Source organism: Lathyrus oleraceus, chromosome 6 (assembly GCF_024323335.1).
Source record: "Lathyrus oleraceus cultivar Zhongwan6 chromosome 6, CAAS_Psat_ZW6_1.0, whole genome shotgun sequence".
NCBI lineage: Eukaryota > Viridiplantae > Streptophyta > Magnoliopsida > Fabales > Fabaceae > Lathyrus > Lathyrus oleraceus.
Window position 1 is genome coordinate 418,043,819 of NC_066584.1, and position 19,761 is coordinate 418,063,579.

The following is a 19,761-nucleotide window of genomic DNA, read 5'->3' on the forward strand; positions in this document are numbered from 1 at the left end:
ATTAACCCAGTCTTCATCATCATCTGAGTAGCTTTATCTTTTAAATCAGTTGTTTGTTCTTCTTCAATGCAAATCCAATATTCCAAAAAGAAACATGGATTTGAACAAATCTTGGACTTGAATAAAATTGAAACAAATCTAAAATGCATGAGAAAAAACATTTCCCTTTAGCTAATTTTTAGGCAAAACACATATTAAATACTTCTTCAAGATTGCACCATAGCTAGTGCACAAGGATTTTCATAAACAAAAAAATGTGCCCTTTCTTTTTCTCCCCCTTTTTGCCTAAAAAGCGACAAAGGTCATAGGACCACCATCCAACAACAAACCAATAATAGATCCTTTAGACAAACATGACCCTTCAGATACCAGACAAAAACAACACCCTTTTTTGAGGTGAATATCATTATCTCCTACACATACTTGTAGTAGCAGTAAGAACAAGTTGAGGAGAACAAGCTCTAACATTTTTCCATCAAACACCATATCAGATTCACCAACTGGTACACAAATGTTGGACATAATGTCTGAGACATCTTTCCCAACGATCATCTTGTAACTGAACTCAACAGCCCATGAGGAATACCACCAACATATGCAAACAAGCTCAAACATTCAACATTGTCTTCAACAACTGAGCATCACTAAGAAGCTCTATAAATTCATAATACTTCAGTGCTTCCACAAAAGGTTCTTCTGCATCCTCATTTGCAATTTCTTCTCCTTCCTTAGCTTTCTTTTTCTTGGTCATAATACAGGGAACCTTGCTTCACTTTTTCCTCTATCACACACCATTTTATACTCCTTGCAGCCTTCAACATTACTCTCAGCAGGAATGTTCACACTAAATTTCTTTAGCAACTTTTCATAGAAAATACCAATATCAGTAATTGTCTTCATTAGCTTAACAACTTCCATGATTTCTTTGCAAACAAGAGCTTCTTTATCTAGCTCTCTCACAACTGCAATCCTTATTTGAAGAACATATTTCCACTTCTGAACACTTTTTTTAAAAATTGAATGACACATTATCCATGGGAGAAACAACACCATTCATAAGAATCATATTTCCACCAACCTTTCTTGTTATGGTGGACACAATCTCTTGGGAATTTGCTTCGGCATCTGTCTCAGATGCACAAGTTTACACAAGCTTCATTTTTAGAGACTTCTTCTTCAAAACCACCATTGGTTGTTCAATGTGTAGTTGCATGTCCCTAATTAATTCAGAGGAGCCCATATGTCCAGTTATTTTGCTGCTTAACTTATCATTTTCATCTTTGATTTTATTTCGATTTGTTGAGTCTCCTTCATGATTGCACTTCTTGGAATCAAGTTTGAGAAGATTCGTTTTTAGCATGCATAAAGCTTTGGTTAGGTTGATCTTGATTATGATGTTTTTGATCAATTGCATGTGTAAGTGGAATGAAAACCTTTTATGTTTTTGATTTAAGTTTGATTCAAAGTAAAACATCCCAGTGCCTGAGTGGAGCTTCTTGTGGTGTATTTCTTCAAGTGGCATTCTTGGATGAGAATCTCAATCTCCTTCTTGAGTTGGTAGAAGTCCTCTTTATGGTGGCCACTGGCCTCATGAAAATTACACCACATGCTGAGTTCAGACCCCTTGATGCCTGACTTAGGGCCATATTTTTTCATGACAAGTGTTTGAGGGCGTGAAATTCTCTATAGACCTCCAACTCTGTTTGAAGGTTGCCATATACCTAACACGCGAGGTAAAGTGGCTCATGTGGGACTATTGCGAGGTATCAAGATTGACAGTTGTCTACTCCTTAATATCTTAGGTATTTTTCTTTGTGTTGCTTTCCTCACCCTTTATGTAGCATTTTGCGTGCATCACGACTTCTGCCATGGAAGTAGCAAGCCTTTTGGCGAGGGATTCATTAAAATGCCCAACCATCTTTCTATTATGGATAGCTCTTACGAAGATATCCTGATTGGGGTGGATGACCTTGATGGCCGCCTCATTGAATCGGGCGAGCTAGTCCCTCAAGGATTCTAAAAAGCATTGGCGAATGTCGAATACGTCGGTGATAGACATCCTTTTGTGCGTGCTCATCGAAAATTGATGGACTGACTTCTTTACTAGGTCTTGGTAACTGGTGACTAAGAGTCAAAAAAGATTTATGTATCATCTTAACATCGTGTCTCTGAAGGTACTAGAGAGAATCTTGAATTTTAGGGAATCAGAGGCTCCAATAATTTCCATATGTGCATTGATAGATGAGACATGCTCCTGGGGTTCGCACACCCACCAAACTTAGCTAGTTATGTCGGCTTAAAATTCTTTGGTACGGGGGCTCCCAAAATTTCATCTGAGAGGTTGGGGTCCAGAACCTCTATCTCCTTAGTGGGGTCAGCCTCCTAATGGTGCTGCTAGATGTAATGGACGTTGTTCTCCAAGGTCTGATTATAACAAGTAAGTCATCCATGACGACACACATCTTTGTTATGGAATCATGGTCGATGTCGAAGTTGTTGTTGGACAAAGTTGCAACTCACTTGTTCATCATATTTGGAAAGGGATATTTAAAAAGGTGGATAACAACTTGACTGTCTGATGCAAGGTCGACCCAGGTAAGCCATATTAGGGCCTCATGGTAGGTGTCAATTGTACTTACTAAAAACATACGGTAAGGACATGCCTATTTTTGGAGAGTTGTATGTGGTGTTTGGGGGTTGTCGATGGTATTAGAGCAAGTTCACGCAAAGTAGTGAAATGTTTTGTATCTCTGATCTTTGGTGAATTGAATGCCCATTTTTAACCCTATGGTTGATATATATATAAAGGTTTACTGGGTCTGAATCATTAGACCCAATTAACGTTATTTTGCTCTTCTCTCATGAGCGTGGGACATGGAAACCGTTATTCCCCATATTATTCTGGAGAACATGGTTTCCCCAATTTGATTGAGCTTTCCATACCGTTAATGCCTAAGGACGCGTCATTCACCATATTTCGTAAATGAACTAGAAATGATATGTCTCAAACTCAATAGAAGGATATGATGCGACTAATGAGCGAATGTTACAATCCATGGACAAATGTTGCGATCAATGAGCGATTAGGATATCCACCATTCTTAGGTGAGTTTTGAATTACTTCCTCTAACCCCTTCTCTTCCGGAAACAAATCACCTCCCACTATTTTTCTGATGCCCATGTCTCCTGTGTGATTCCTGGCCAATGGATTAAATCTCTTTAGTTATTTAATGCAAATATTTTCCTTTTTGTCATTGAAAAATCAGAAGGCTGAAATTAATTAAGGCAGCAAGGGCAAGAGGAAAAAAATAGCAGGAGCTAGATCCTTTTCTTCTTGGCTTGGTAAACTTATATTTGTACAAGATCCATATGTTCCATTTAGTTGTTTCACGATTTTTAAGTCATTTCCCCTTAAAAAACTGTCTTTTAAGAGTATGTTTGGATTGGTGGTATGGGATGAAATGGAATGAAGTGAAGTGGTCACTAATGAGATTGCATTGTTTGAATTTGCAAATAATGAATGGAATAGAATTGAGCATGATGGAATCCGTTCCATCCAAATCTCTATTTTTTGTTCCATCCAATTTGTGATGTATGTGATGGAATGAGACATTTTTAATAAAGTAACCAAACAATTGAGTGTGATCTATATTTCATTCTGCTCGCACATTTCCATTCCGTCATATTTCATTCCGCTTCGCTCCGTTATATTCCATCAATCCAAACATAACCTAAGTTTTTTTTTTAATTTCATAATTATGGTCTCACCCTTAATTTGGACTAAAATTCTTTTAATAAGTTGAATCTTGATTTAACCAAAACCCTAACGCAACAAAAATCACCAGCTTAGTCGAATAAAAAAATGCAGCGGTGACGCTTCGCTGTTGTTGTATCACAAAAAAGAAGGTGACGCCGCAGCGCCGATTCAACGCAACCGGAGTTGGTCGTCGGCGGCCAGAAACAGTGAGTTAGTCATCAGGATTTTTTTTTCTATTTTTTTTCGAATTCTCTTTCACTCTCCTGGTGCTTCCCTGTAATGCGATTTCTCTTCGATTTGTATATCTAATAGCATAGAATTGCGTCACAACAGAGCTCCAATCCTTACTGGGATTGTGCTGGCACTTCGGAATCCTTTTTATTGGGATAGTAATTGTTTGCAGAGTTTGGTTATCTTGCAGAATAAAAGTTGCTACTGTTTTTTTTTGTATTCAAGGGGTTTAGATTCTACGAGTCTTCTTTGTTAATTTTGTATCTTGCAGAATTAGAGCTGCTACTGTTTTGGGGCCGGTCTCTAGACGCTGCTATTAGGGATTGATAACTCTGCTATCCGCTAAACCGATATAGTATTAGGCAACTCTATTTGAGATTAACAACTTAGGACTCTTGATCAGCTAGTGCTCGATGCTATTGTATAAGGCTTTTAGTGTTATTCTCTTGTATTTTCTCAAATTATGCAGTACTGAAAAGTGTCGTTGATTATGCAGTTTTTAAATTATCCATAGCTGGAACACTCGAGCTAAGAACATGGCAAATCAACCAAATAATGAAAACCAGCCAGCACTAAGTTCTGCCGCACTTATCCAGAAAACTGATGAGGATCAAGTAGTCCACGGCCCTTCAGCTTCGGGCTTTATAGGTTCATTGGAACAACGGTATCAAAAAATCAAAGAGCATGCGGAAGCTTATCCTTATGTATGGGCTTCTTATATTGTTGTATATGGTGGCTTTGGTCTCTGGACTACCTATAGATGGAGAAAGCTTCGCAAGACAGAAGACAGTGTACGCAAACTTCAACAAAGACTACGTGAGCTCATTGAGGCTGAACAACCTGCTAGTTCGGCCAGAGTGGTTGAAAAGGGTTCCACATCTACTGAGAAGCCTTCCAAGTAGAGCCTACAGAATTCTAATATTCCTTACCAGTTACAAAAGTCAGGTAGTCTTGTTTACTGTCACCGGTATTACTATTCTTTACCATAATGGGTGCTGTTGGCTTGAAATAAGATTTTTTGGTTTCTCTATTCAACTGAATCATTCGAGGTAGTCCTCGACTAGATTGTGCATTGTGGACATTGTTAGAATTTGAATCTCATTTTTCCTTCCAAAGTTTTGTGGGTATTATTTTCTACCCAATCATTAGAAGTACTTATGTAGCTAATTACTGGTATCATATTGCATATGTTTTAGTCTTATACTATTAAGCACCACTACAAATGATATTAAGCACCACTACAAATGAGAACCAATGGAAAGTAAATGAATATTTCAGAATTGTTACTTCCAGGGGTACAATGGAGTGGAATGTGATTGAATAGTAAAAGATACAATTGTTCAGATTGCTGAAAATAGGATAGAATGGAATCAACACTGCATTCTCTCATTCCATGGTCTATGGTACAGGAGATGAGTAATGTTCGACCAAATATTTCAGATCGTCGAAGATGAAAGAAACTTTGGTCTCCAGTTAACAACTGCAAGCATACTTTGAACTTTAGCAATTTTGCATAATGAGCATGAGATGTCAGTTCATTCAATGTGATATTAGAACCTATATGATAAAAACAAGATTGAGTATGCCTGTTCTGTGTATTATCCACCAATCAAGCCCTGAATAGGCTCTTGTATGAGGAGACATGTTATGTATAAAACCATTCATTGTTCTCACCAAACCTTGTGAGATTTTAAGTTCATAGCAGATTTTTTTTACCGCATAAACTTGCTAATGTACCCTTTCATTCCATGAATCCTGATACAAAATAAATGTTGGCTTCAGTTGTTCACCGCAAGAACACTGATCTTTTGCACGTTGGCATATATATTTAACCATAGTGTCTTAGCATTGTTGGAATAAGAGAGCGCGACAGTGATCCTCTATGTGGACCTATCTCTAGAGAGCGCGATAGTCATCCTCTATGTGGACCTATCTCTAGAGAGCTTTCTTACATTCTGAAATCTGGATTATGGCACTCAACCTATTATGGTGGCTTTCCGTTAAATTTAGATAACTATTCCAAGCCACCACAAGATCCTTATCTATTCTTTCCTCACTAAAAAGATTGACACAACTAACAAACTATAGCTTTCAAGTTCTTAAGCTCCTTAATCCAGTTACCAGTATTATCTCAGTCAAAAATTTGTTTTTTCTTCTTCTTAAGATGGTTTCAAGTGTCAAAAATTTGTTTTCTTCTTCTTAAGATGGTTTCAAGTGATAATACTTGGTGTTCCGATCAACATCTAAGATTCATTGGTATGTCAAAAACATCGTGATTCCAATCATTTAAAAATGTAGTGAGGTATAGAGTATATAGTATATGTAACACCTCTATTTTTTATTAATTAGATAGAACTTTTAATTTTATCTCTATCTTTTTATTAATTAGTTAGAACTTTTAATTTTATCTCTATTTTTTATTAATTAGTTAGAACTTTTAATTTTATCTCTATTTTTTATTAATTAGTTAGAATTTTAATTTTATTTCTTTAATTATTTATCAAACAATCTATTTAATTGATCCATTTGGTGTGATTATGAAATGATAATATTCTAACTGTTTACTTTTTATATTTTTAACTATAAAATATTTTAGACAATTTATTATTGAGTTTATTTATTTTATTCGGAATAACAATATATTGTCTTGATAGATCAACTTATTTTTAATATTATTTTCCTCCCTAAATATAAAACTCCATAGAATAAATGATGTTTATTAAAAAAATTGGTTGGAGTATTAAATTTATAATTTTATAAGTTTATTTTTAGAAAGAGAAATAGTTAACGTTTATAAGAGAAGGAGTCAACCTCAATAGAATCGTAAAAACTGTCTTTGCTTAATTTTAGTTGAGTTAGTTATTTTGTGATTATTTGGAGTGCAAGTAATCTCATTTAAAATAGAGAGAAAATCTATTTCATTTGTAAGATAGAATAAGAAGTTTTGTAAGGAGTTTTATAGTAGCATTGTGTAGTTTTAGAAATCACAATTGTGATTAACACACATTGTAACAAACACTTAGAGTTCAGTTTGCACAATGATACAATCTTCTTCTTCTTCCTCCATAATTTCTTTTTTCTCTTATTTCAATTGTCTTGTTTTCTTCTTTCAATTCTCTGTGTATTGTAGAATCATCTTGCAACCAATAAGTGATTGTTTCACTTGAGTAAAAGGGGAATAACAAGACGCGTGATCAATCAGAAAGGTTGGTCCTTGTTCATCAAGATTGATTCGGTTAACTTCAAGATTGGAGTTTTCCCAACATCTGGTGTCTAGAGCACTGGTTGTGTGATCTTTGGGAAGCATTGAATCATGATAAATCATTCGAACAAGCATTTTCTAGTAAATATTTAAATCTTGAATGGTAAGAATTATGAGAATTTGTGTAAGCAAATGAAAGTTGTTTTTTGTTATCAAGATTTTTGGGATCTTGTGAAGAATGGAGTAACCCCAATTGGAGAGAATGCTACGGATGAACAAAAGGTTGCACACAAAGATTTGAAGAAGAAAGACCATAAGGCTCTCTTTTTAATCCATCAATGTGTTGATCCAAACAACTTTGAGAAAGTTGTTGATATAGATTCTGCAAAGAAAGCATGGGACATTATGGAAATATCATTTGGAGGCGTTGTGAAAGTGAAAGAGGTAAGGTTACAAACTCACAAAAGAATGTATGAATTGCTTCAGATGGAATACAATGAAAATGTGATTGATTTCTTCACCAGAGTAGCGAAACTGGTGAATCAAATCAAAACGTGTGGAGAAGTGTTGACATCAAAATCTGTAGTGTCAAAGACTTTGAGGTCATTACATTCATAGTTTGATCATGTGGTAGTAGCCATAGAAGAATCGAAGGACTTTTCAAGTATGAAAAAAGAAGAGCTTCAAGGGACGCTTGAATCTCACAAACAAAGAATGACTGGAAGAACTACCGGCAAGTCGAAAACTGACTGGCTTTGCAGGCTCAGACGACTAAAGAAAAGAAAGGCAAAGGAAAATGGAATGGAGGCAAAGGCAAAGGAAACCATCAAGAAGGTAGTTCATCAAATCAGAGAGAATCTTCTAACTAAGGCAATCACAGAGGTGGTGGTACAAGTACAAGTCAATGTCGAGGAAGCAAGAAAGATCAAGAAAGTGATGCAAAGCTTGTAGAAGAAGATTAAGTGATACTAATGGTCACAACAAAAGAAGAAGAAATATTCAAAGATTAATTATCTCGACTCAGGTTGTTTGTCACACATGACTGAAAGCAAATATTGGTTTATCAACATCAGCCCCTCGTTGAAGAAAAAGGTAAAATTTGCAAACAACAATACCATATATGCTAAAGATATTGATGAAGTTCTAATCAGGAGAAAAGATGATAAACAAATAGTAATTTCAAATGTGTTGTACATACCTGGCATGAAGAGTGATCTTCTAAATATAGGCCAGGTGATCGAGAGAAATTACAAAGTATTATTCGAAGATAAAATGATGAGAATGATCGACTCGAGTAACATGTTAATCTTGAAGGCTCATATGTCTCATAATATAACCTTCAGGATTTAGCATGATGTGTTGGAACACAAGTGCCTAGCAACTACAGTTAGCAGAGATGAATGGTTATGACATTATAGACTTGGTCACTTAAATTTTAATGACATTAGTAATATGAAGAGGAACAACATGGTTTCACGCCTATCAGAAATTTATATTCCATAAGAAGTATGTGAAGAATGTGTTCAAGCAAAGCAACACAAGAATACAACAGAAAGTTGTGGACCTACTTACTCAAGAAAAAAGTGATGTGATCGATGTTTTCACCAAGTTCAAAGCAATGGTAGAAAGACAGAGTGGTCACAAGATTAAGGTTCCGAGGACAAATGGAGATGAAGAGTATGTGTTGAAAGATTTTGACACACTATGTACAAAAGAAGGAATTGTGCATGAGGTGGTGCCACCATACACTCCTTAACAAAATGTTATTGCTAAAAGAAAGAAAATAACCATTATGAATATGGTAATAAGTATGTTAAAAGGCTAACATCTCCCAAATGAGCTATAGGGTGAGGTTGTATCGACTGCAACATATATATTACACAAATGTCTGACAAAGAGACTTAAGGTATTGCACCAGAATAATGTTGGTCTGATGCCAAACCAAGTTTAAGTCACTTGAAAGTTGGATGATAAGTCAAGACAGATGATCCTGGTGGGATATCACCCGACTAGTGGATACAAAATGTTCAACCCAGTGATCAAGCAAGTCACAATCAGCATGTATGTGATCGTAAATGAGTAGTGGAATAGGATTGGACTAAGAACATCAAGAAGGATTCAATGAGAATCATGTGTGATGAACCATATAATGAAGCTGTTAGATAAGTTCGACAAGAAGTTGTCGAAGGTCGAGCTAGCACAAGAAAACCTCAAAGAACCAGAAACACGCCTGCAAGTCTGCAGGAATGTGTAATCACATCAGATGATGTGGTTGATGATGAAGGTGAGTTAATACACTATGCCTTCTAAGCAGATACTGAGACAATCAATGCATCTGAAGCATTGAAAGACTAAAGGTGGATGAAAGCTATGGTGGATGACATAAAATCCATAGAAGATCATGATACTTGGACACTAGTCGAATTTCCAAAAGGGAAGAAGAAATTTGATGTGAAATGGGTATACAAAGTCAAGATGAATCCAAAAGCTTAAGTAACTTGACACAAGGCAAGACTTGTAGCAAAGGGGTTTCTTCAAAAAGAAGGAATCAACTATGATGAAGTCTTTGCACCACTAGCTAGAATCGAAACAATCAGGTTGGTTATTGGTATAGCCAATATGCATAATTGGTCGATGTGTCAGATGGACGTGAAACATGAATTTCTGAATGGCCCTCTAGACTAAATGGTGTATGTAACACAACCAGTTGGGTTTGTAAAACAAGACCGAGAAAAAAAAGTATACATGCTACATAAAGCCATGTATGGACTGAAACAAGCTCCAAGAGCGTGGAAGAAGAAAATAGACGGATTTCTAAGAGAGAAAGAGTTTGAGGAGTGCACGATAGAGCATGATGTGTATGTCAGGAGAAGTAGGAGTGAGTTGTTCATACTGTGTCTCTATGTCGATGACCTGTTGATAACAGGCAGTTTCAAGAAGGAGTTTGAAGATTTCAAACATGACTTAAGTAAGGAGTTTGAAATGTCAAACTTGGTAAATATATCATACTTCCTTGGTATTGAATTCTACGAGAGTAGTAGAGGCTTGATGATGCACCAAAGAAGATATGCATGTGAAATATTCAAGATATTTTAGATGAAATATTGCAACCCAACTTCGACTCCAGGTGAACCTAGATTGCAACTGATAAAAGACTCGACTGAAGATGGAGCCGGCCTAATACAAAACACGAGGCTCATTGGATCACTTAGTACCTCTGTCAACCAGGTCAGATTTAGGCTATTGCGTAGGTGTGGCCAACAGATTCATGCAGAAGTCGAAGAACTCCCATATTGCAACCACCAAGAGGATACTAAGGTATCTCAAAGGAACACTCGACTATGGTATTTTGTTTCCTTTAGCCGATGAAGGAAAAGAATGCAAACTTGTGGGCTACAATTACTCTAGTTGGTGTGGTGATGATGAAGATAGAAAATCGACAGCAATATATATGTTCATGTTATGTGGTGTGCCAATCGCGTGGAGTTTGAGAAAGGAACCAATGGTAGCTTTATCATCATGTGAGGTTGTATACATAGCAACTTCGCTATGTGCATGCCAAGAAACATGGATGATGAATTTATTCGAATAAATCATAGGGAAGGATCATGGAGTAATGACCATGAAGATCGACAAAATGTCGATTATCAACTTGGCAAAGAATTTGATAGCATACAGAAGAAGCAAACACATAGAAATGAGGTTCCATTATCTGATAGAGCATGTAGCAAATGAAAAGTTAAGCCAGGAGTATTTCATATAAGAGAATCAGATTGCATATGTAATGGCGAAGGTTGTGCAGATCGAATTATTCAAGAGATTAAGAATAATGATGAATGTAGATAGCTTAGATACAATGAATTAGGCGGTGTATTAAATTTGTAATTCTTTGTGCCAAAATAGTGTGTGTTCAACAAGAGTCAAACATAGTTTGTTTTAATTGTATTTAACAAAAAATCAAATACAACTTGTCAAAGCATGTAGTCGAAGTATGTAGTTGTCGAAGGAGTCAACCTCGACAGAGTCGAAAAAGACTAACTTAGCTTAGTTTTAGTTGAGTTAGTTATTTTGTGATTACTTGAAGTGCAAGTAATCTCATCTATAAAAAGATAGGAACTATATTTCATTTGTAAGATAGAGTAAGAAGTTTTGTAGTAACATTGTGTAGTTTCATAAATCACAGTTGTGATTAACAAACACTTAGAGTGGAGTTTTCACAATGATACAATCTTATTATTCTTCCTCCAGAATTTTTTTTCTCTCATTTCAATTGTCTTGTTTTCTTATTTAATTTTTTGTATAGTGTAGAATCATCTTAGAACCAATGATGATTGTTTCACCTGAGTAAATGGTGAAGAATAAGAGGTGTGGTCAATCAGAAAAAGTGATCCTTGTTTATCAAGATTGATTTTATTAACTTCAATATTGGAGTTTTCCCAACATAAATTTCTCTAGACAAACCTCTAGCTTATAATATCAAATAATCCTTGAAATCCAAACATTTTGTAGTTCTACAAGAAACTACACCATTACACTAAGGTTCTTGCACGGTTACTAAATCTACTTTTTTTTATTCATGAAAAAAATTCTAAGTGTTCTTCAAACTTTTTCATGAATAAAATTCTAAGTCTTCTATATCTTAATGTTCATCTCTAACACCATGCTCGAGAGGATCAAGAAGATGATTTTCAAGTTTTTCATTGGCACTGAGGCCATAAAAATGAATTACATGGGCTTCAATAACATAAGTAAACAAACACTACAAAATACGACCCAAATTGTCTTATATTAAAAAACACAACATAACAGACAATGTGACACGGAGGAAATAAACATTGGTTCACAAGTCAGTCAAAAAATAGAATGGGATCAGATGACAAAAACAAAGAGGCATAACTTGTAAAGAGAAAACATTTGCACAAAAAATATAAGGTTAAGTTGTAGAACACAACCATTGAAGAGCCTAAAGGATGTTAGTGCGTGAGCCACTTTTAGTAAGGAGAGAAAAGAGAGAAAGAATGAAGAAATAAGAATTGTATTATTGAATGTTGATTGTGTTACAAAACTGAATTATAAAGTATCTATTTATATACAACTAAGTAACTTGACTACTAAGTAATAAATATAACAAATCCTAAACCCTAATTAACTTTAGGCTTGGGCCACATACAATTTGGATTATATTTATATATCTCAACATACCCCCTATAATCCAAGTTGTCAAACATACATTAATCATGGTCAATTTGAATTATTCCTAATTTCTTTCTTAAATTCAGGAATATGTTGATCTTCAATCCTTTGGTGAAAATATCGGCCAACTGTGTTTCACTTGAGCAATGTCTTACTTTAACCCTTAAGAAGTGAAATCTAGATTCGATGTGCTTACTCCTTCCATGCAGAACCGTATTCTTTGCGAGATTTATGTCTGACTTGTTATCGATCTACAACACTAGAGGTTTCTTCACTTCGACCTCAATCTCTTCCAACACACAGATTGCTTGACACGCAACATAGGATCCTACTATATATTCATCCTCACACGATGACAATGCCACCACATGTTTCTTTCTCGAGCACCATGAGATTGGGGAACCAAATACTTGAAAGAAATAACCAGTTGTGCTTCTTCGATCTTCCTTATCTTCACACCAATTAACACCTGAATAACAAGTAATCATAGATTCTTTACTTTCGGAATCTCATTGAAACATAATTTCATAGTTTTTCGATCCTTTTAAGTATCTCAGGATTCTTCTTGCAGCCTTCATGTGCGACATCCTTGGTTCACTCATGTATCTTCTCACTAATCCGACTGAGAAACCTATATCAGGTTGACTATTACAGACTTATATTAGAGATCCAAAAATTTGTTTGAAAAAAGTTGTATCGACTTTGTCTTCCTCTCCATGCTTCTCTAACTTCAAATTTGGTTTGATGGGAGAATATCCAAGTGTCGAATCATCCTTCTTCATTATCTCTTTCAACTTCGACAAGTTCTCAAAGTTATTTCTAGTTATTTTAACATATAAGTAGATGATTGTTATATCTTGTGATACAACGTGAACATAGACACCATACTCAAATTTGTATTTGACGAATTCCAATTTGACCAAGTATGAGTCGATCTTCTTGTTCCGTGCCTTAGGTTCCTGCTTGAGACCATAAAGCGCTTTATGCAACTTTTATACTTTCCTTGCTTCCTCCTGAATCACAAACCCAAGAGGTTATGTGACATCCACCTCTTCATCCAAAGGTCCATTCAAAATGCTAATTTCACGTCTAAGTGAAATGTCGACCAACCTTGCTTACATGCCAAGGCGACTACTAGTCGAATAGTTTCCAATCTTGATACTAGTGTGTATACTTCAGAATAGTCGACTCCTGCTCTCTAAATAAAACCTCGAGCTACCAATCTCGCCTTATGTCTTGCTATCGAACCATCAACATCATGCTTCAACTTGAACACCCGCTTCACTTTGATAGCTTTTATATGTGTTGCAACTCGACTAACTCCCATGTGTTGTTTCTTTCGATTGCTTGTAACTCTTCGACCATAGATAGTTCCACTATTTCCTTTAAGGCTTCACTATAGTTGATTAGTTTAATATTTGCAATTAAGGAGAAATAAAATAATTATCCATATGGTGTGACTTCATCGTCACCAGTCACTTCATAGTCTTGAAGTCTTGTTGGACAAACTCTAGTTCTTTAAGGTCTTTGACTAGTATTATCTACACCATAGTCGACTTCGACTATGTTGGGATGTCATCAACTGCTATGACTTCGACTGGAATATCAATAATATCTTCGACTTCGACATCATTACTTGCTTCATCGAAATCATAGATCATCAATGGTTTGTCAATTGCATAACTAGAATTCCAATCCCATGCACAATTGTCATCAATCATAATATCTCAAGTCATCACGATCTTCTGATTAATTGGATTGAACAACCTGTATGCACCAATTTTATGATATCCTACCAAACTCATAGGTTCACTCTTGTCATCAATTTTCCTTCTTCTTCCATCAGGGACATGCTTGTAACAAATAGAGTCAAACACCTTTAGATGACTCACTGATAGTCATTTGCCACTCCAATCTTTTCTTCAACTTCTTAGTATGGAACTTTTTCAGAATATAGACAGCAGTGAAACAACTTCACCCCATAAAGGATTTTGGCAAATTCTTCTACTTCAACATGCATCTTGTAACACCCCATACTACTTTAAGGATTATCGACTAACCCCACAAACCAACACGGGGCTTTTCAGCATGTTTTGTCCTTACTCGCACGCTTTCCGGGAAACTTCCTAGAAGGTCACCCATCCCAATACTACTCCAAGTCAAGCACGCTTAACTATGGAGTTCTTATTGGTTAGGCTACCGAAAAGAAGATGCATCTTGTTGGTATAGGTAGTACCAATTAATCCTTATAAGCCTTCATTCAACCATGCAGTCTCATACCTGCATAGCCTCAGGATCCCTCTCATTCCGATGTAAATTCAATTTGTAACACCTCAGACTACTTTCAGGATTATCGACTAACCCCACAAACCAACACAGGCCTTTTCAACATGTTTTTTCCCAGAAGGTCACCCATCCCAATACTACTCTAACTCAAGCACGCTTAACTATGGAGTTCTTATTGGTTAGGCTACCGAAAAGAAGATGCATCTTGTTGGTATATGTAGTACCAATTAATCCTTATAAGCCTTCATTCAACCATGCAGTCTCATACCTGCATAGCCTCAGGATCTCTCTCATTCCGATGTGAATTCGATTTTTCCCCTAGAAGCTGCTAGGAGTGTCTCATTGTCATGCCTCATGCATCGACAACCACTCCTATCGCCCTCGGATGTTACATGTAACCACTCCTCGGATGTGAAGTGACTTTTAATAGTGTGAAATTGGGGATGTTAAAGCTAACCATTGGTTTTCTTGAAGAGATCAAAGAGAAATAGAGATTGGATTTGGCTTTGGTTGATCGACAAACATTAGTTGGTCAAGGCAACAATAAGTATTTACAAATTGATGAGAATGGAATTCTGAAGTTTCGAGGAAGAGTTTGTGTATCTCATGTGCCAGAGTTTAAGAGGATGATCTTAGAGGAGAGTCATCGAAGCAGTTTGAGTATTCATTCAGGAGCCACTAAGATGTATTAGGATTTGAAGAAAATGTTCTGGTGGTCAGGAATGAAGAGGGACATTGCACAATGTAGTTATTCTTGCTTAATTTGTCAGAAATCTAAAGTCGGGCATCAGAGACCATATGGACTGATGCAATCGTTGAATATTCCAGAATGGAAGTGAGATAGCATATCTATGGACAAATATTTACATTGAGGTGATTGTGAAGCATTATAATATTCCATCGAGTATCATCTCCGACAGAGATCTGAGGTTTACATCCATATTTTTGGGGAAGCTTACAAGATGCTTTGGGTAGTAAGTTGGGATTGAGTTCGGCGTATCACCCATAGACTGATGGACAGACAGAAAGGACTATCCAGTCTTTGTAGGAGTTGTTGAGGGCTTGTGTTTTGGAGCATGGAGGTACTTGGATAGTTACTTGCCTCTGATAGAGTTCACGTGCAATAACTTCTGGAGGGAGCATTGTACTTGGACCAGAAATTGTGTAATAAAGACTGAGAAAGTCAAAGTAAGTCAGAGTAGGCCGAAGAGTCACCATAATAAAAAGAGAAAGGATATTGAATTTCAGGATGACGATCATGTTTTTCTGAGAGTCACTCCAGTGACTGGTGTTGGAAGAGCCCTGGAGTCTAAGAAGTTCACTCCTCGCTTTAATGGACCGTGTGAGACTACTCAGAGGATTGGAGTATTTGCTTATCATGTGGCCTTACCCTTGTTCCTTTCGAACCTGCGTGCTATTTTCCATGTGTCACAACTTCGGGAGTATGTTCATGATCCTTCGCACGTAATCCAGATGGACGATATGCATGTTCATGATAACATGACTGTTGAAGCAACTCCCGTTAGGATCGCAGATCGAGAGGTTAAACAGCTAAGAGGCAAAGAGATAACTCTAGTGAAGGCCATTTGGGGAGGACCTGCTAGAGGTAGCATGATTTGGGAGCTAGAGAGCAGGATGAAGGAATCCTACCCATAGTTGTTTTCACCATGTAATTTTCGATGGTGAAAATCTTTTTAAGTGGGGGAGAGTTATAACGCCCTTAATTTATTTAATTGTTTTTATTTAATTATAGTATTTTATGAATTATTTGATAATTTGTTTATGTGATATTGGTGTATTTTTGGGTATTTTATGAAGTTTTAGAGTATTCGAGAGTATTTTAATGATTTAATAATTATTAAAATATTTGGTTAAGAGCGGTATATTTTATTTAATTATTTAAAATAACGATAATAATTATTTGAGATTTATAGTAATAATTATTTAATCATTTAAATATAGGGAGACACCTTATGTTAAAAATATATTTTTTCCTTTTAAAATCATATAAATATTTTATTTAAATATTAAAGGTGTGACGCTTAATTGAATAATTATTTAATTTAAGATTTATTTTATTTTATTTATCAATTAAATAAATATTTAGTTTGGGATTAAATATTTGGGAATTAATATTTAATTGGGTTAAATATAATATATTTTGGAAGGAGAGTCTGAGAGTTAGGGAAAAATCAAGGTTTGAAGCATATCGCTAAACGACGCATCTGAGTCCGGGGAGACCATTTTAGGAACATCCTCAGACAGCTATTTGGAGAGGGAGGAACATCAAGACCTTGAAAGCTCAATCGATAAAGTAAGGGGGGAGATTGCTTATTACAGGGTGGGTTTTAGGCAGCAGAATGATGAGGGTTTGGCCCAACCCCTTTGGTAGGTATGATTTTGTATGAATAATATATTTTATATTGAATTTTGGTTTGAGGAGTCGATCGTTGTTACGATCTGTGCCCAAATGGGATAATCCCATTTGATCATTTTTGATGATCGATATAATTTTTGGTGATCGATATGATTTTTGGTGATCGATATCACTTTTGGTGATCGATATGATTTTTGATATGATGTTTGGATCGATAAAATGGTTTTTGGTGATTTGTTAATAAAATTGAATTTTGATGTTAAATCACAGTATAATATAATATAAAATTGAAGGTTTGTGATTGTTTTATTAAAAAGTATTTATCCCTGAATGTTTGGTTATATTGGTTTTTCTCAAAATCCTTTGTCAATTCTATATGATAATATCTCACACGTGTTCATAGGGATAATCGCATTTGCTCACTCTTTGTCATTTATTTTATGGTTATGATTAACTGTAACCTTTTTGGGGAAATCTAAAAACTCTAAAATTAATCTTTTGATGAAAATAATAATTTTTGGGAGTTTGTCATTGGGAATTGTATGTTGTAAGAATTCGACATTGGGAGGCGGAAACTTGGAAAACCTGAGGTAGGAGGGTTGGTTGCACGTATCGGAGGAGGAGAAGTCGCGCTTCAAAACGGTTCAGCAGAATTTTGAGCAAGTTTGGCATCTGATGTCAGAATATCGCATATTATATATTTTCGGAAAGGGAATCGTCTCAGAAATCAAACTCACTGTTTACAGTGACTATTCTATTTTAAAGCTCATTTAAGTTCTGAAAATAGCGTTTTACTATTTTCTGAAATTTAAATAATTTATATTTTATTTATTTTATGTATTTAAAGATATTTGGTAATGCCATAAGGATTAACCTTTTGATTATAATAAATTTCAAATTTTGTTTAATCTTTCTGGTGAATAATTTTTTTTTAAATAAAGTTAAAACCAACAAAATATTTGTCCTTAATTGAAAATTGTGATAAAATAGTCTTAAAGTAATTAAATATACCTTTTATAAAATATTATAAAAATATTAGTATGTTTAACTCACTTTTATGAATATAATTAACTAAATAATTTTGGGTGTAAGAAAAGTAAATATATTGTTTAATAAACAAAATTTTAGTTGATTTGAATTTCTGTTATCCTTATTGGATAATTTGTGGTTCGTGAATGAAACCTATTTTGGTGATATCCATTGGGATAATTTTGGTGTTTATAAGAATTATTATGCATAATTTTGGTGAATTATGATGTTTGTCCTTGAAATTCATATTCTTGATTCATATTACCATGCATTCATTTATTTTTGAGTTTAGGTGGGACTTCAGTCTGTTTTGATGGCCTCAGATCCATTGGTGGGGATCGTTGGTCTTGGTGGAAAAGACCAGGGGCGAGTCTCAGATCCATTGGTGGGGATCGTTGGTCTAGGTGGGAAGGACCAGGGATTAGTGGAATAAAATCAGTAACATACATCTGATTCCACAATATATTTTTGGTACCATATACATATAGGTGATGGAGTTGGTGGATCATAACATTGCATTTTGTGGTGACGTGTGTTTGTGATTGTAACTGATATATATATATATATATATATATATATATATATATATATATATACATATATATATATATATATATACATATATATATATATATACATATATATATATATATATATATATATATATATATATATCATTTATGTATGATCATTGTGTTTCTTTAATGTTATTCTGTTGCTAAAATCACATTGTTACTATATATAAGTATATTCTCACCCCTTTCTTGGTTTTTGGTTTTGTGGTGCGCTTTGCACAGGTGATTAGCAGGACTGCAGTTCGTTGTTGCAGTGAGATGGCTATTGCCTCTCATTAGACTTTTATCTTCCTTATATTCTAGTTTTCGAATAAGAATGTTCTGATCTGTAACACTGTGGATAAGGGCGTTTGTTTGCATACTTTGATTTGTTTGTAATAAACTATTATGAGATTTTGATTATGATGTATTGATTCAATTTTATTCGGATATGTTTTATGGTGTTTCTAAGTAAATTTTCGCTGTGCAACATCTGTTGTTTTATGATTTATGAAGTATTTATGATGGAGTAACATCCTTTATCTGTTATTTTTATTTAAAATCTATTATCGAGGTTTAGGGTGTTACATAGTGGTATCAGAGCCATACCACTCCCAGTACGATGTGGTTCGGGGACGAACCAAGCGGAAGCTGGTGGGCATGTAACACCCGAGGTTGGAGAGGCCGAAGAGTGGTTACATGTAACATCCGAGGGCGATAAGAGTGGTTGTCGATGCATGAGGCATGACAATGAGACACTCCCAGTAGCTTCTAGGGGAAAAACCGAATTCACATCGGAATGAGAGGGATCCTGAGGCTATGCAGGTATGGAACTGCATGGTTGAATGAATGCTTATAAGGATTAATTGGTACTACCTATACCAACAAGATGCATCTTCTTTTCGGTAGTCTGACCAATAAGAACTCCATAGTTAAGCGTGCATACATCTGAAAGTATAACTTTAAGTATGCAGGCGGATTTCATTGGCATAGTCAAAATGAAAGACTTTTTGGATTACTTTCTGACTAAGCAACTTTCACGGAATTTGTCGAACATCAAGACTTAGTATACCAATTACTATATCTTGAGTAATTAGTTGATTGAGTGATCGAAGTTCAAATTTCCAAACCT

The 19,761-nt window shown here is 35.4% G+C and overlaps 1 long non-coding RNA gene across 4 annotated transcripts; it reads left to right on the forward strand.

Moving 5' to 3' along the window:
• Positions 1 to 3,708: 3,708 nt before the first annotated feature.
• Positions 3,709 to 5,801, forward strand: LOC127094863 (uncharacterized). 4 transcript variants are annotated; one of them, XR_007792654.1, is made up of 3 exons: positions 3,774 to 3,963; positions 4,485 to 4,933; positions 5,267 to 5,801. It is a non-coding gene; the product is annotated as an uncharacterized LOC127094863 (long non-coding RNA). The 4 variants fall into 4 exon arrangements; XR_007792655.1 differs by having other exon boundaries at positions 5,398 to 5,801; XR_007792653.1 differs by having other exon boundaries at positions 3,775 to 3,963; positions 5,282 to 5,801.
• The last annotated feature ends 13,960 nt before the right edge of the window (positions 5,802 to 19,761 follow it).